Raw genomic sequence first — 18,819 nt, forward strand, 5'->3', positions numbered from 1 at the left:
GCATAAGAATTATATTTCTCACAGAAATGGACAGGTCAAGGGATGAAATGTGTAAGGTATACAGATTGGAATAATACAACTTAAAAACTTGATATTGTGTATGTCAACATTCAATCTTTATTTTGTACTCAACAGAGAATGCACATTTTTATACATAAATGAAACATTCTGAAAAAATTCTCCTTGCACTATGCCATAAAGGAAATAACACATCTTAACAAGTTATACCACACAGGCCATATTCACAGACTACAATGCAATAAAAGTGGAGATAAAGACAAAGAGACCACGAAAAACTCAAATGCCTGGACAGAAAAAGCACTTGCACATAATTAATACTTAGGTTAAGGAGGAAATTAAAACAGATTACCAACTATTTAGAACTATTAAAGCATGAGAACACTACACATAAGATCCATGTGATGTGTAAAGTGATATACTTACAACGATTCATATCACAAAGTAAATTTATTAGTAAATGAGAAAGACTGAAACCGATTATTTAAGCTTTCAGTCCAAATTGTAGAAAAGGGAAAAAAATATCCACAGAGGAATTAAGTATAAGCTAAGACAGAAAAAATAAAATTAGCAAATCATTAATGGTCAAAGAGATGCACATTGAGACCACAGTGAGATCCCATATATACCCTCTCATTTGGCAAAAATAAAGCAACTGGGCAAGACTTAATGTTGGTGAGGGTGTGGACCCACAAGATCTCTTACACTATTCATGGAAGGGTAAATTAGTGAAGCCACTTTGGAAAACTGTTTGGCATCCCCTTCTATAAATACCTCACCACACTGCGAGTCCACTCCTAGGAGTAACCCCAAGAGAAACTCTTGCCCACATGCCCAGAAAACATGTAAAAGGACATTCATGAAAGCCTGTTCACAACATAAAAACCTGGAAACAAATCAGATGTTCACCAAAGGAGTCAAAATGAACAATGTACAGTGAGACCCAACAATATGAGGAGTATTATGTAGAAAAAATTAATCAGAAACAATTGTATGCAGTATGACACATTCATTCCAACTTTTTATTGTGAACATTTTTTTCAGACATAAAGAAAAGTTGAAAGAATTTTAAAGTGAGTGTGCATAAAAACACATTTTATTATATTTATCTCTCATACTCATTTATACACCCTCTTTCCACTCATCAACTCATCTTTTTCTGATGCATTTCAATACATTTTACAATAACCAGCACACATCACCCCTAAAGACTTCAACATGCATATCATAAACTGAAGGTCCATACTTGTTTACATTTTTTTTATTGATAGTGAAGAGGTTTTTTTTATTTATTTTATTTTTTTTTGAATTTTATTTTTTTATTTTTTTTCAATATATGAAGTTTATTGTCAAATTGGTTTCCATACAACACCCAGTGCTCATCCCAAAAGGTGCCCTCCTCAATACCCATCACCCACCCTCCCCTCCCTCCCACCCCCCATCAACCCTCAGTTTGTTCTCAGTTTTTAAGAGTCCCTTATGCTTTGGCTCTCTTCCACTCTAACCTCTTTTTTTTTATTCTTTCTCATTGCCACGTAGTACTCCATTGTGTATATAAACCACAATTTCTTTATCCATTCACCAGTTGATAGACATTTAGGCTCTTTCCATAATTTGGCTATTGTTGAGAGTGCTGCTATAAACATTGGGGTACAAGTGCCCCTATGCATCAGTACTCCTGTATCCCTTGGGTAAATTCCTAGCAGTGCTATTGCTTGAAAAATAACAGCTTTGTGTTGATACTGAAGGTTAAGAGATAACAGCCTTGCTTTACTCTTGTAAACTATGCCTCATACTCTTGTAAATTAGGCTTCACCAATTAAGGAAACAAAAGTCCAAAGAAAAGAGCATCAGAGGCAGGGTCAAGGAGATCCACTGGTTGCAACTTAGAGGCAGAAAGTCTAAAATAAACACCTCATTAGGCAACTGTTTCTAACTCATCTGGCAACTGTTTCTGACTCATCTGGAAACTTTCTTTGTTCTGTTCCCAGGTGATGATAAAACGATGTGATCGGCTTTAAAAACTCTGTGCCCTGGCTGTTCAGGGCCGCACTCTTATCAAGAGTGTTGGCCTTGCCTCTCATTGTAATAAACTTTGTTGTGACTGTCACTGGTGCCCAAGCATTCTGTTTCAGAAGTCGTGTGGATGCAACAAGATTCACATGAAACTTCCCACTAAAGGCCCATACACCTCCGATAGCCAACACATCATGTCTAGCTTTCAACAAAAACTTATAAAAGCAGGCTAAAAGCAAGTGAGAAGGAAAGCTGGTAAAAGCAGATTAAAAAGGACCAGCCAGATGTCTGAGGCCAGATATTCCCCTTGTATGCTTTTGGCTTCTGCAATATTGCTTGCTTCTCAAATCAGCCAGCGGTCAGGAAACAGAAGCTTGACTATACTAGTCCAGCCCAACACGGAAGCAGATATGTGTAAAAGATCAGTAAAACCTGAGCAGTATGCTCAGCCTTTGGAGGTGACTTCACTGGGCTGGCACCTGTGTGAAATAAACAGTCTTTCCTGATTCCCTGAGTGCATGTTGCTTGTCTCTTCCTGGGCGCTGAGTATTCACTGTAACACAAGAAAAACAGTTTATTTTTTTTTTTAATTTTTTTTTCAACGTTTATTTATTTTTGGGACAGAGAGAGACAGAGAATGAACGGGGGAGGGGCAGAGAGAGAGAGGGAGACACAGAATCGGAAACAGGCTCCAGGCTCTGAGCCATCAGCCCAGAGCCTGACTCGGGGCTCGAACTCCCGGACCGCGAGATCGTGACCTGGCTGAAGTCGGACGCTTAACCGACTGCGCCACCCAGGCGCCCCAAGAAAAACAGTTTAAAGAAACAAAGCATGCATCAGAACCAGACACAGATATGACATACAGTTTGAAATTATCATCTAGGAAATTTAAAATAACTATGTAAAGTTAAAATAAGTATGTTAAGGATTCTAATGGGAAATACAGACAACATGTAACAACAGATAGGTATTGCAAGAAGAGAGGTGGAAACCCTAAGAAAGAATTGAAAGGAAATGCCAAAAATCAAAAACATTGTAACAGAAATTAAGAATGCCTTTCATGGGCTCATAAGTAGACTGGACATAGCAAAGGAAGGAATCAGTGAGGTTGAAGATAATATCAATAGAAACTTCCCAGACTGAAATGCAAATAGAAAAAAATATCAAATAAAAGACCCCACACAGAATATCCTAGAACTATGAGACAATTATAAAGGGTGTAACATATGCACAGTTGGAAAATCAGAAGAAGAAAGAGAGAAAGAAGCAGAGAAAATTTGAAGAAATAATAACGGAGAATTTTACAAAATTTATGGCAGACACCAAACCACGGATTCATCAAGTTCAGTGACCACCATATGGCATAAGTACCAAAACAATCTACACCTAGGCATATGATATTCAAACTGAAGTACCAATGGCAGAAAGAAAATCTTGAAAGAATCCAGAGCGGGGAAAGCCATCTTATCTATAGGGGAACGAAGATAAGAATTATATCAGACTTTTTTCTTGGAAAGCATTCAAGCAATAAGAGAACAGAATGAAATTTTTCAAGTGTTAAAAGAAAAAAACACCCAACAACTTAGAATTCTATAACCAGTGAAAATACCCTTCAAAAGTGAGGGAGAAATAAAGACTTTCCCAGCAAACACACATTGAGAGAATTCATCACCAGATCTACCTTGCAAGAAACATTAAAAGAAGTTCTTCACAAAGAAGGAAAATAATATAGGTCTGAAAGTAAGATCTACATTAAAAAAGCAGAGTGCTGGAGAGGAATCAATGAAGTTGAAAGGAACTGGGATATGCCAACCCCAAATATACCAATTTGGCTTAAGGAGTGTTTTGAGCTGAAAGCAATTAGCTCTCTGCCTTCCAGCTTTCCATTTGAAAGCAGGGCATAGATTTCTTTTCTGTAAAGGAAATTTCCATTTGTAAAGGTGTCCTCCTCTCCTATACTAGGAAAAGGAAAAAAGATGCTGGAGACAACTCCTTTCTCACCTGATAACTTGAGTCTGCATAACAAACCTTACTAAACAATCCTTATTTGCCCATCACCTTCCCACAATTTATTCCCCCATCCCAAGACCAAATTTCCTTTTCCTTTATTTAATTTCTTCTCTACACTCAATTACCCTTTGTTAAAATGGAATATAACTCCCCAGGTCTAATTATCTCTTTGGGGTCTTCACTTCTTTCTGCTTTGAAAGGCAGGCTCCATAACTGTTTCTCCTGTTAATCTGGTTTTCTTTTGGTCAGTTTAATTAGCAGGGCCCCAGGTACACAATTTAAGAAGGGAGAGGAGGGGCGCCTGGGTGGCTCAGTCGGTTAAGTGTTCGAGTTCGGCTCAGGTCTTGATCTTACGGTTCATGAGTTTGGGAGTCCCGCATCAGGCTCTGTGCTGACAGCTCGGAGCCTGGATCCTGCTTCAGATTCTTTGTCTCCCTCTCTCTATGCCCCTCCCCCCCTCACACTCGGTCTCTCGAAAATAAATAAACATTAAAAATTTTTTAAAAAAAGAGGGTAGAGGAAAAAGGATTTTGTCCCCTACAAAGTTAAACTATTTTATTTTTCTTGTTCTAAATCAATCTAATAGTCAGCTACTTATTCAAAATAATAATAGTTATCATGTGTTACATGATTATAACATATAGATAAATGAAATAAATGACAGCAACATTATAAAGGACAAGAGGGAGGAATTGCGAATACTTAGCTATAAGACCTGCACTGCCCATGAAGTAGTATAGTGTTAATTGAAAGTAGCCTTGGATTAGTGGTAAATGTATATTGCAAACTCAGGGGAAACCACTAAAAATTTTAAAAAGAAGTATAATTGGTTTGTTAAGAGATGAGAGAAAATGGAATAATATACAATGATCAATTAAAAGCAGAGAAGGCAAAAATTATGGAAAGATTTTTAAAAAGGAAAATAACAAGTGCAATGAATAGAAAACAGTTCAAAATATGGTAAATACTTCTTAAAAATTTTTTTTAAGTTTATTTTGAAAGAGAGAGAGAGTGTGTGTGTGTGTGCAGGGAAAAGGCAGAGAGGGAGAGAGAATTGTATCAGCACAGAGCCCAATGTGAGGCTCAGTTCCATGAACCATGAGGTCATGACCTGAGCCAAAATCAAGAGTCGGACACTCAATGGACTGAGCCACCCAAGTGCCCCAAACGTTAATTAATTAATTAGTTAATCATGGTAAATATTAATCCAAGTATATCAGTAATCACTTTAAATGTGAATGATCTAAAGACACCTATTAGAATACAGGGACTTCTGGAGTGGATAAAAACAAAAAACAAAAAACAAAACAAGACCCAGCTATGTTGTTGTCTATAAGAAACCCATTTTAACATGTGTAAATGTGTAACATGTATACATGTATAACATGTATAACTATGTTTAAATATATAAATAGAAGTGCTAACACTAATGAAAAGGAAGACGAAGTAGCTATATTAATTTCAGACAAAACAGACTTCAATACAATGACATTTATCAGGGATAAAGAGGGATATTACATAGTGCTAAAAGGGTCAATTCTCCCAGAAGGCGTAACAATCAATGTGCATGCACCTAACAACAGAGCATCAAAATACCTAAGGAAAAAATGGACAGACAGCAGGGAGAAATGGACAAATCCACTACTATAGGTGGAAACTTCAACACCGCTCTTTTAGTAATTGATAGATTTGACAGGGAGAAAATCAGTAAAGATATAGTTGAACTGAACAGAACCATCAATAAACTGGATCTAATTGACAGTTTTAGAATACTTCATCCAATAACAGCAGAACACATTCTTCTCATGCTCACATGAAACATTCCCCATGATAGACCACTTTTTGGGTCACAAAACACACCTTAACAGGTTTAAAATAATAGAAATAATAAGTATGATCTTATATCACAATGGAATAAAACCAGAAACAGAAAGATAGCTAATAGAAAGATAGCTTTAAAATATCCTAAAGTGGGGCACCTGGGTGGCTCAGTCGGTTAAGCGGCCGACTTCGGCTCAGGTCATGATCTTGCGGTCCGTGAGTTTGAGCCCCGCGTCGGGCTCTGTGCTGACAGCTCAGAGCCTGGAGCCTGTTTCAGATTCTGTGTCTCCCTCTCTCTGGCCCTCTCCCGTTCATGCTGTCTCTCTCTGTCTCAAAAATAAATAAACGTTAAAAAAAATTTTTTTAAATAAAATAAAATAAAATAAAATAAAATAAAATAAAATATCCTAAAGTATTTATGGGAGTCTGAGTGGTTCAGTAGATGGAGCGTCCGACTTTTGATTTCAGCTCAGGTCATGATCTCACAGTTCACGGGATCGAGCCCTGTGTTGGACTCTGTGCTGGCAGTGCAGAACCTGCTTAGAATTCTCTCTCTCTCCCTCTTTCTCTCTGCCCTTCCCCTGCTTGCATGCTGTCTTGCTCTCAAAATAAATAAACTTAAAAATATATTTGAAGGAAACAAAAATGAAAAATACAACTTATGAAAATTTGTGGGATACAGTGAAAGCAATGTTTAAAAGGAAATTTGTGGGGTTTTTGTTTATTTGTTCTACATGTTTCAAGTTTTTATTTAAATTCTAGTTAGTTAGCGGATAGTGTAATCTTGGTTTCAGGAGTAGAATTTAGTGATTCATCACTTACATATAACACCCAGTGCTCATCCCAACAAGTGCCTTCTTTAATACCATCACCCATTTAGGCCACCCCCCCCCCACTTCTCCTCCAGCAACCCTTAGTGTGTTCTCTATAGTTTGGAGTCTGTTTCTTGGCTTGCCTCCCTCTCTTTTTTTTCCTTTCCTCTATGTTCATCTGTTTTGTTTCTTAAATTCCACATATGAGTGAGATCATATGGTATTTGTATTTCTCTGACTGACTTATTTAATTTAGCATAATATACTCTAGCTCCATCCACATCGTTGCAATGGCAAGATTTCATTCTTTTTGATGGCTAAGTAATATTCTAGTGTGTGTGTGTGTGTGTGTGTGTGTGTGTGTGTGTGTGTGTGTGTATTTATCCTTTCATCAGTTGATGGACATTTGGGCTCTTCCCATAATGTGGCTATTGTAGATGATGCTGCTATAAACATCAGGGTGCATGTGCCCCTTTGATTCTGTATTTTTGTGTTCTTTGGGTAAATACCTAGTAGTGCAATTGCTGGGTCATAGGGTAGTTCTATTTTTAACTTTTTGAGGAACCTCCATACTGTTTTCCAGATTGGCCGCACTAGTTTGCATTCCCACCAACAATGTAAGAGAGTTCCCCTTTTTCCACATCCTCACGCAACATCTCGTTTCCTATGTTCTTAATTTTAGCCATTCTGACAGGTGCAGTGGTATCTCATTGTGGTTTTGATTTGTATTTCCCTGATGATGAGTGATGTTGAACATCTTTTCACGCATCTCTTAACCATCTGGATATCTTCTTTGGAAAAATGTGTGTCCATGTCTTCTACTATTTCTTAACTGGATTATTTCTTTTTTTTGGGTGTTGAGTTTGAGAAGTTCTTTATAGATTTTGGATACTAATCCTTTATCAGATATGTCTTTTGCAAATATCTTCTTCCATCCCATAGGTCACCTTTTAGTTTTATTGATTGTTTCCTTTGCTGTGCAGAAGCTTTTTATCTTTTCTTTTTCTTTTTCTTTTTTGACAGAGTGAGAGAGTGTGAGCAGGGGAGGGGCAGAGAGAGGAGTGAGAGAGAATCCCAAACAGGGTCTTCACTGTCTGTGCAGAACCTGATGCAGGGCTCAATCTCAGGAACTGTGACATGATGACTAGAGCCAAAATCAAGAGTTGGACACTTAACCAATTGAACCCCATCCAGGCATCCCCAGAAGCTTTTTATTTTGAAGTCCCAATAGTTCATTTTTGCTTTTGTTTCCCTTGCCTCTGGAGAAATGTCTAGTAAGGAGTTACTATAGCCAATGTCAAAGAGGTTGCTGTCTCTGGCCTCCTCTAGTATTAAAGGGAAATTTGTAACCTTGAATATTGAATATTGAATATTGGAAAAGGAGAAAGACTAACATCAATAATCTAAGCTTTCTCCTTAGGAAATATACAAATGGTCATTAAGCAAACAGAAAGATTCGTTAGACAGCAGGAAAATGCTAATTAGAACCACAATGAGATATCACTTGACATCCATTAAAATGGCTAAAACTAAAACGACAATTTCGCCCAGCATTGGCAAGGATGAGGACCATCTGGGACTATCATAAACTGCTGGTGGGAATGTAAAATTGTAAAAGTACATTGGAAAACAGCTTGGGAGTTTCTTAAACATGTAAACATATACCTACCATTGACCCAGCCTTTCCACTCTTACATATATACCCAAAATATATAACAGCTATGTCCACACATAGACTTATACATGAATATTTATAATAGCCCAAACCTGGGAAGAATACAGAGATCCATTAAGAGTTGAATGGATAGACTAATTGTGATGGATCCATACAATGTAATACTATGCAGCAATAAAAAGTAAGTGATACACAGAACAACCTGAGTGATTTCAAAATAATTATGCTGGATGAAAGAAGCCAGAGACAGAAAAGAAACACTATATTATTCCATTTCTATAATATCCTAGAAAATGCACATGAATCTCTAATGACAGAAAACACATCAGTGTTATTTGGAAGTGAGGATGGAGGAACTTATGAAGAAATTTGGTGGGGGGCAGTGATAGAAATATTTGTTATCTTGATTGTGGTGATGTTAACATGTGTGTATATTGACTTGTAAAGTTCTGCAGAAAAATAAAAAATTTAGAGCATTCTAATTTAGGAACATCAAAGAAAAAAGTTCCTAAGTAAAACATTAGAAAACAGAATCCAACAGTACATTAAAAGAATATTATGTCATAACCAAATAAGGCTAAAGGAGGACTACAAGGGAGTTTAAAATTTTTGAAGAATATTAGTATGAATCATCATATTAATTGAACTAAACATGGACAAAAATCATTAAGAGAAAAACTAATACAGATGATTTTAAACATATGAAAAGATACTCAATCACTTTCATACTAAGAGAAATGAAAATTAAAACTATACTTGGGATATCATTTCTCACTTATCAGATTGGCAAAAATCTAAAAATTTAACAACTTTCTCTGTTGGTGAAGTTGTGGGAAAATGGACACTCTCATCTATAGTTGGGGGGTAGTCAAAGTGATACAATCCTATGGAGGTGAATATGAAAATATTCAGCAAATTCTAAATGCATTTAATTATGGCTCAGAAACTACATTTCTGGGACTCTATTCTAGGAATACACCTATACACATTTGGAAGGTATAGTACAAGGTGGTTCATTGTGGCATTGTTTGAAATAGAAAATACTGGAAAATCCAAGTGTTCATCAGTAGGACTCAAAGAAATCAATGAAATCAAATGATCAGCATGATTCCAGTCAACAGAATCAAGAAGCATCTAGATGTAACATTAGAAGTAAGAATAAACATGGTTTCAGAGCAAGACAAAGAAAAATTAGGGGACTAGTATATATGACAAATCGCAATTTGGGAGGGAAACTGGAATCTATGAGTACAGACTGTGTCCAGGAGTTCTAGTAGAATGTTATGATAGTACTTATTATTCATTAATTGCACTGATATTTCTTAAGCACTAATTGTGTATTATGTACACATTATGATGTAAATACATTATGATGCTGGCACATGAATATAATAATTCTCAACAAACAAACATGCAAGAGGAAGGAAAACTCTTTTTTTTTTTTAAAGTAGACTCCACACCCAGCGTGGAGTCCAAAACAGAGCTTGAACTCACGACCCTGAGATCAAGACCTGAGCTGAGTCAAGAGACAGACGCTTAACCAACTGAGCCACCGAGGCACCCCAGGAAACTGTTTACAGAACAATGCCAACTAATAAATACAGAAAAATAAAGAATTAGAAAACAGCCATTTTGCAAACCCCAAGTTAATCATTGTTTAGGCAAAGATCATCAATGGATGATAAAACTATTTTGTGAATGCTTACTGAGTGTTGTGGGCTGAATTTTGTTCCCCCCAAATTCGTATGTTGAAGCCCTAACCCTCAGTATCCAAGAATATGACATATTTGGAAATATTTTTAAATTTTTTTTTCAACGTTTATTTATTTTTGGGACAGAGAGAGACAGAGCATGAACGGGGGAGGGGCAGAGAGAGAGGGAGACACAGAATCGGAAACAGGCTCCAGGCTCCGAGCCATCAGCCCAGAGCCCGACGCGGGGCTCGAACTCCCGGACCGCGAGATCGTGACCTGGCTGAAGTCGGACGCTTAACCGACTACGCCACCCAGGCGCCCCTGGAAATATTTTTAAAGAGGTGATCCAATCTGACTGGTGTCTTTATATTTTAATGTTTATTTATTTTTGAGAGAGAGACAGAGACAGAGACAGAGACAGAGTGAGAGTGAGGGAGGGGCAGAGAGAGAGGGAGACACAGAATCTGAAGCAGGTTCCAGGCCTTGAGCTGACAGCACAGAGCCTGATTTGGGGGCTTGAACTCACGGACCGTGAGATCATGACCTGAGCTGAAGTGGAACGTTTAACCAACTGAGCCACCCAAGTGCCCCAAGACTGGTGTCTTTATAAAAGGAGATTAGAATTTACAAGAGATACCAGGTACACAGAGGAGCAACCTTGTGAGAATGTGGCAAGAGGGGGACCATATGCAAGCCAAGGAGAGAGGCCTCAGGAGAAACCAAACCTGTCAACATCTTGATCTTGGATTTCCAGCCCCTGGAACTGTGAGAAAACGGATTTCTGTTATTTAAGCTACCCACTTTGTGGTGTTATGTTATGGCAGCCCTAGCAAACTAATACATTGAGGGAAAAGATTATTCACAGTGTCCCCAAAGAATCACCCCACAGGTAAGTAATTAAATACAAAAGAAAAAAGATTTCTTTGCAATGAAGAAGTTAAACTTAGCATTACCAAATACAGGATGCATGGACACACGTTTCCAGACATGACTCACTGAGAAGGACATATCACCCAAGCAGATTTCTTACCCAAGCTCTTTGACCTGAATCTATTCATGAGGAAACAATCAGAAATGCAGAACCATCTACAACACAATTGGCAAATGCTGGTCAAAAATATCAAGGTCATGACAGACAAAACAGGCTGGGAAAATCCTCTTAGATTAAAGAGAGATTAGAGACTAAAGAGGCATGATGCTATGCACAATGCCAAATGTCATGCATGAACCCTGTTTGGATTTGGGATTTTAAAAAGTTGGAAAGAAATTTGAGGATAATTAGAAAAATTTGAATTTGGGATACATAATATTATTGTATCCTTGTTAAATTTCTTAGGCGTGATGAGGTGTTTGTAAGGAGTTGGGGGGAAGTGATGGAATTCTTCTGTATCCTGATGGCAGTGGTGGTTACACAAATCTATACATGTATTCAAATTAATGAACTAGACACCAAAAAGTTAATTTTACTATATGATAATTTTTAAATTAAATTGAAAATCATACCTTAAATTTCTTAGATATGAGAATGGGCTCGTGGCTATGTAAAAAAAAAGTCTTTGTTCTTAGGAGCGTGGAAATATGCAAAGATCACCGAAATGAGAACAGAAACTACACAGGTCTCTATAGCAAGGGAGTCAGCCACTATCACATGGGAAAGTTTTATAGTGAAAGAAGGAAAGACTTCATGTATGCCTTGTGGAAATAAATGAAGACAGACCAAAAGAGAAAAGCAAAGGCCATTTATTCCAAGCTTGCTATAGCAAGGAAGTTCAACATTGTCACTTGCCTTTTGGCAGAGATTCAAAGGCAAGCAGAAGAATGGGAAAACTTTACAGTAAGAAAAGGGAAGGCTTCAGGTATGCCCTAATTGCAAAGCCATTGGCATGGGGAAGCTGTAGGCAAGCTAACTAGAAGCGGGGCATCCTGGGTGATTGGTTTGGGGAGCAGATTTGGTTTTCTCTGGTTGGACCTGAGCCGGAAGTGGAGAGTGGAGGCAAAAAATAAGGAGGCTTGTGGTCATTGACCAGATCCTAACTATCTAGACCCATTGCTGCAGGGGTAGCGGTTTGGCTTCCCAGGCTTGTTGCTACAGAGCTTGTAGGTCAGAGTTCTATTGTCATATACAGTTGACCCTTTAACAACGCAGGAGTTAGAGGCACCTACCTCCCTTCCCCCAACACAGTGGAATAACTTTTGATTTGCCCCAAATGTAACTACTAGTAGCCTACTGTTGACTAGATGCCTTACCAATAACACAGTCGATTAATACATATTTTGTACATGCTTTGTATTATATACTGTATTCCTACAATAAAGCCAGCTAGAGAAGAGAATGATATTAAGAAAATCATAAGAGAGAATACATTTACAATACCGTATTTATTGAAAAAATTCTGCCTGTAAGTGGACCTCCGCAGTTAAAACTCCCATTGTTCAAGGATCAACTGTATGTGGTCTAGCCATTATCTGTTTGTATATTCAGTCCCTCAGGAGATACATGCTGAGTATTTAGCCTTTAGGGAGCATGATGTCCACAGTTTACTGTAGAAAGGTATTAAAAAACAAACATGCCAGAGTCCTTCCCTTCCCTTTCCTTCCTCTTTCTTTCTTCCTCCCTTTCTTTCTTTTTCTTTCTTTCTTTCTTTCTTTCTTTCTTTCTTTCTTTCTTTCTTTCTTTCTTTCTCTTTCTTTCTTCCTTTCATTATCTATCCCTTCCCCTCCAGCATGAACTTTGACTAGCAGATAAGCCACAAGGCTTACAAAAATAATTCTCAGAAAGTGCTGTTCTTCTGGTATGTGGCTCTCATCGAGAGAGGGGAACAAAAACAAGAGCAACCCTCTAACTGTGAGTTTCCCTTAAAGTACACAAAACTATCACCTAAGCCCAAACTGCAAAGATACATATTCAACTTTCCCCTATAAAAACCCTAATCCTGCTTCAATCAGGGTGTTACCTAATGCCCATCAGCTGAATACAACCTTCAATGACTTAAATAATTTTCTTTGGACATTATTTTTATTTATTTATTTATAAAAGTTTATTTATTTGAGAGGGGGGAGGGGCAGACAGAGAGAGAGAGAGAGAGAGAGAGAGAGAAAACCCCAGCTCTGAGCTGTCAGCTTCCACCCTGACATGGGGCTTGAACTTATGAACCGTGAGATCATGACTTGAGCCCAAACTAAGACTCGGATGCTGACGCACCCAGGCTCCCCTGGACATCATTTTTAAATGATGGGGCCTGTATGTATGTACGTATGTATAAAAAGATAAAGCAAATGTGGCAAAAGGTAACAGTTATTATATCCAGGTGGAGGGCATTTGAATGTTCATAGCACAATTCTTTCAACTTTTGTGTAATGTAAAAATTTTCCATTAAAAAGCTGAGTGTAGGGGAGTGCCTGGGTGGCTCAGTTGGTTAAGCATCTGACTTTGGCTCAGGTCATGATCTCATGGTTCGTGAGTTCAAGCCCTGCATCAGGCTCTGAGCTGTCAGCTAGCTCAGAGCCTGGAGCCTGTCTTCAGATTCTGTGTTTCCCTCTCCCTCTGTCCCTCCCCTGCTTTCTCTCTCTCTCTCTCTCAAAAATAAATAAAACAAAACATTTTTTTTTAAAGTTGGGTGTAGGGGCACCTGGCTGGCTCAGTTGGCAGAGTGTGTAACTCTTGATCTCAGGGTTGTGAGTTTGAACCCCACATTGGTTGGAGAGATTACTTAAAAATTAAAAAAAAACTTAAAGGGGCGCCTGGGTGGCTCAGTCAGTTGAGCGTCCGACTTCGGCTCAGGTCATGATCTCACAGTTCATGAGTTTGAGCCCCGCATCAGCCTCTGTGCTGACAGCTCTGAGCCTAGAGCCTGCTTCAGAACTTGTGTCTCCCTCTCTCTCTGCCCCTCCCCTGCTTGCACTCTCTTCCTCTCTCTCTCTCTCTCTCTCTCAAAAATAAACATTAAAAAAATTTAAAAAACCTAAAAAATAAAATAAAAATTAAAAGCTGGGTGTAGAATAAGTAAGCTGAGGGTTCCTGCTTAGCCATTGAACCTGATGCTTTCATGAAGTGTTCTATCTCTGTCAGTGGGAGACAGATAATATGTTACAATGTTGTGAAATATTTTTCATCTACTAAAAGAAAGTGTGCAAGACAAGACTGATCAGAAGACTGATCTTTGTATTTACTGTAGGACAAAGAGGTGCTCATCATTATGTCCTTAGCTGCAGATATGAAAATATTCTGACCTTGCATTCTTACTTGTTTTCAACTGGACGTTGGCATAAATAGGAAGATTCACAACTGGCCTGCTCCAGGATTCAAGACAGTCATTTGTAGAGTTTAAAAGGAAACTCCGATCTCTAGGGGCTCCTGGGTGACTCAGTCAGTTGAGTGTCCAACTCCTCATTTTGGCTCAGGTCATGATCCCAGGGTCATGGGATCCAGCCCCATATAGGGCTGCATGCTAAGCGTGGATCCTGCTTAATATTTTCTCTCTCTCCCTCTGCCCCTCTTCCCTTCCTCACGCTCTCTCTGAAATTTAAAAAAAAAAAAAGGAGACTGATCTATTTGACGTGGCAACTCCCCTCCCTCCCTCCCACATTTCTAACTCATGTCAATGTCCCAACCACCCCCTTTAGCAGTTATCAACTTTTGATAAACAATGTTTATTGCCCTCTTTCCCACTAGGATGCTGGGCTCATGAAGCTAGGAATTTAGGGCCTGTTTTGTTTTACCAAACATCAAGAATCAAGAGCAGTGACTGGCGATCAACAAATATTTTATGGATGAACAAATAGGGTCTTATATATACTTCTAAGTTCTGCATCTTTTTACTGTTTCCTGCATTACTCCTACCAAGTCAATTTTGTAACTAATTGTGTCATTCAGAGATGCTTGCAGAGTCTTTTGAAGGGAATAAGTAATCTTTTAAGACGATGAACCTGGTTGTGTTTTACTGCTCTCTGCATGTATGGTGGAGATACCAAAAATAAAGTAGTTGATTACTCCACATATGTGAGAAGCAGAAATCACTTCATTATCAGCGTGAACAAGTAAAGGAGCAAACAGCACATGAATACAATCATTTCTGGTAAAAAGGAAGGGTAGGGGCATCTGGGTGGCTGGGTCAGTTAAGCATCCAACTCATGATCTCTGTTTGTGAGATGGAGCCCCGCATCAGGCTCTGCGCTGACAGTGGGGAAACTACTTGGGATCTTCTCTCTCTCCCTCTCTCTCTGCCCCTCCCCTCCTTGCTCTCTCAATCTCTCTCTGTCTCAAAATAATAAAAAAAAACATTAAAAATGTTTTAAAGGAAGGCTATGAAGAAAACAAAAGCATGGTGAGGAGCTAGAGAGTAGTGGGGTAAGTCAGGAAAGAAAGACATCTAAAGAAAAGACACTTGAGCAGGTGTAATGGAACCAGAGCATCTCTGTCAGGGGCTACAGTAAGTGTCAAGGTCTGGAGTTCCTGCCTCTCTGCTCATCCTACCACTGGATGGCATCTCTGGGCTGGGGCCAAAGATTTTCTTGCCCCATTCAAGGAAAGGACAGCACTTTTCTCCATGCCAACTTTCTCTTTTTATATTTAGATTTTAATCTAACAGTTTAATTTTCCCAATTAATTTAAATAGTTTTAATAATAAGGTTAGTACTTAATGTGCCTACCACCCATTGTATGGCCTTGACAATAACCCCTATCTGTCCATGTGGTCCCCCAATTCATTGCCCTGCCTCCCCTTAACTGAGGTAAATATCATCCTGAATCCCAAGTTCATCAATCTTTTATTTTTTAATATGATTTTATCACAACTACACACAATCCTAAATAATTTATGTTCTTTATACTAGTAGCTTTTAATTTTGTGAAAGTGTGTTATTCTTTATATAATCTTTGGGGAATTACAGGGCTCTTTTCCTTTAATATTCATCCATATTGTTGAGCATTGTTCTAGTTTATTCATTTTGACTCCTGTTGATGAGCATCCATTTTTGTTTCCTGGTTTTGCTGTTGTGAACAGATTGTCATGCATATCCTAGGTTTGTGCAGAGTGTTTCTTTTGGGTATATTCCTAAGAGTGGACTGGTTGGATTGTGAGATATGTAAATATTCACTGTAGGAGGGAATGCCTACTTTCTAAAGCTGTTACACTGATTCACATTCCTTCAACAGGGCAAAAAGATCCTGTGGGTGCACATCCTCTTGGTATTTACGGAATGAAATTTTTGTAAATTGAATGGATGTAAAACATAACCTCATTATGTCTTGATTTGTATTTCTCTGATCGCTAATGACTTTGAACATCTCTTCATATGTTTATTGGCTCTATCTTTCCTTCTCTGAAATGGTCTAACAGATGACCTATTATTTTTTTAAACATAACTGTAGTACTATTAGGATGTTCAACAACATCAACAATGATTCTTTTTTAATGTTTATTTATTTTTGAGAGAAAGAGAGAGAGAGAGAGAGAAGGCAGGGGGAGGGGCGGGGGGGGCAGAAGATCTGAAGGGGGCTATGCGCTGACAGCAGGAAGCCCAATGTGGGGTTCAAACTCAAGAACCACGAGACCATGACCTGAGCCAAAAGTTGGAGGCCTAACCGACTGAGCCAGCCAGGCCCCCATGTAAACACAACTTTTATATGCACAGGGAATCCAAAAATCCATTTGATTCACTTTATTGCAATATTTATTTTATTGCAATGGTCTGGATCCAAACCTGAGATATCTTCAAGGTATGCCTGTAGATCACCACTGAAATGTTTTATATATCAGGAAATCATTTTAATATGATTATCTTTCTTACAAGCCATGAGATCATGACCTGAGCTGAAGTCGGAGGCTTAACCAAATGAGCCATTCAGGCACTGCCTCCCCCTTTTTTCATTAACAGTGATTCTTGGAGCTCTGTATAGAAGTGTCTGCATGCCAGACATGCTACCCTTGATTCAATTTCTTCTTCGTTTATTCATTCAATAAACTCTCAGACCAGGCTTATAGATGTAGAAAGAGAATTTGGAATAATTAGAGAGTCCAACACTGTAAAAAGCAAAAATTATCTCAGACTATAAAAACCTGCCCTGCCATTCATCAGGCTGGGAGAACAATCACAGATGCAAAATTAACAGGAAACATTATTTCTCCCAAGGACTGCAGCTGTAATGTCACACAGAGCTCTATTTTGAGTGACTACTACTTTCTTAGTTGCCGGGAAACTTCCTTCTCTACAATCATAGACTATCAAAAAACTGCCATTCAAAACGGTATCAGTACGAATGAAACATCCTACTCTTGCTGGAGACTCTAAGTCACTCAGACCCAAAAATGCAGCCAAGATTTTCAAACCTGAACAGAGATAAGGGTACTTAGACACAACACTCTACATCTATCTTAATTTTATCGTTTCCAAAAAAACAGGACTCGGTTCACTTTGCAGTTCACATACGGCCTTGTTTTGCTTTCATGTTACCAAAACACTTTCATTTATATTTCATCTGAACTTCACCAGTTTTCAGAATCCTATAACTCTATCTTTTCCTTTGATTAGTGAAATAATCCGTGGTTCCTCTGGCGTGTGGTCTCCCTCATTGATTGATGGATCTTTCAGACCACAAATTAGTCCCAGATGGTCTTAGGCTGAGTAGGACACCCTTACATTCCAGATTGTTAAACTGAGACCCAGAGGGGATGTGACTGGGCTGAGAGCATCCAGCAAGTTCATACCTGAGACTGTGTCAGTTCCTCTCAAAACATCTTCCTCACCTGACGATTCAGAAAGGCCTTCAGCGGGGCACAGGGCCTTCTACCTCGATCAGGAGGATTCCCTGGAGGAGGAGATATCTGAACTTGGTTTTGAAGGAAAAGTATGCATTCCCAGGTAATGGCAACGGGACTTCTTCTCTTTCTGCCCAGTGACATCTCCTAGAAGGGTATAGGCATCTCCAGAATTTCTATATGAGAAGTACTATTAGGGTCAACAAACTGGCTGAAGTCAGGCAGAATCGGTCTTGTCTTAAAACTACATTGCTTTAGATTAAGAAAAAATCAAAAGATATATTATTTTATACCTTTTATTTTATCTGGGGTTGCTGGAGTGGGAGATAATGTAGACTAATGGGAGCATTCAGACCCCCACAGCCAACCCCCACAAGCACAGCAGAGGGGAATCTAACACTGACTTCTCCCCTTTTCCCCCCAGTGCTACATCCTAGTAGGGTTTGCACACCCCCAATTTCTTCCCCTTCTTCCTTCGTGGTATGTTCCAGGAGGGGACTGTAAACCAGTCTGACTTCTCCCCCTTCTCATCCTGTGGTATCTGCCAGGAGAGAACAGCCACTGGCACGTCTGCGTCTTTCCAGAGGCCCTTCAACTTCTCTGAACATTATTGCACAGATCCAGAGTACAGATGCAAAGACCCCCTCCCCCAGGAAGACCGCCCAGAATAACGTTCGCACCCATGCTCTGCGCCACCTGTGAGACGGCTCCACTGCTCTGCCTTGTGAGTTTAGAGGCTTCCCCACCCTCCTTACGGAATGATCACTCCCCCAACATGGCGCACCCCACAGGGAAGCGCGACCTGGGCGCGGCCATTTTCCCCGCTTGCTAACACGGGCGAGGGGCACTGAATGCGCCAAAGCACCGACTCCGTAACGTCCCCACGTTGACTTTGGGCTGACAGTGGCTTCGAATGTGGTTTTGCGCGTGTGCAGAACCACGCCCCCTTCGTTCCTCGCCCCAAACCCTGAGAAGGGGCGGTGCTAGGGTTGGTGACCGGAAGCAGCTACGGTTCT

General features: G+C 39.3%; 1 long non-coding RNA gene across 1 annotated transcript; it reads right to left on the minus strand.

Annotated features, from left to right (window-relative positions):
* Positions 1-1,965: 1,965 nt before the first annotated feature.
* LOC124509702 (uncharacterized) lies at positions 1,966-18,514 on the minus strand. Its single transcript, XR_006961485.1, has 3 exons — positions 18,484-18,514; positions 17,753-17,853; positions 1,966-2,587 (listed from the first exon to the last, which is right to left on the minus strand). It is a non-coding gene; the product is annotated as an uncharacterized LOC124509702 (long non-coding RNA).
* Between the last annotated feature and the right edge of the window lie 305 nt (positions 18,515-18,819).

Source organism: Lynx rufus, unplaced genomic scaffold (assembly GCF_022079265.1).
Source record: "Lynx rufus isolate CCGP_SWC_20201006 ecotype Redwood Valley unplaced genomic scaffold, mLynRuf1.p SCAF_14, whole genome shotgun sequence".
NCBI classification, from domain to species: domain Eukaryota; kingdom Metazoa; phylum Chordata; class Mammalia; order Carnivora; family Felidae; genus Lynx; species Lynx rufus.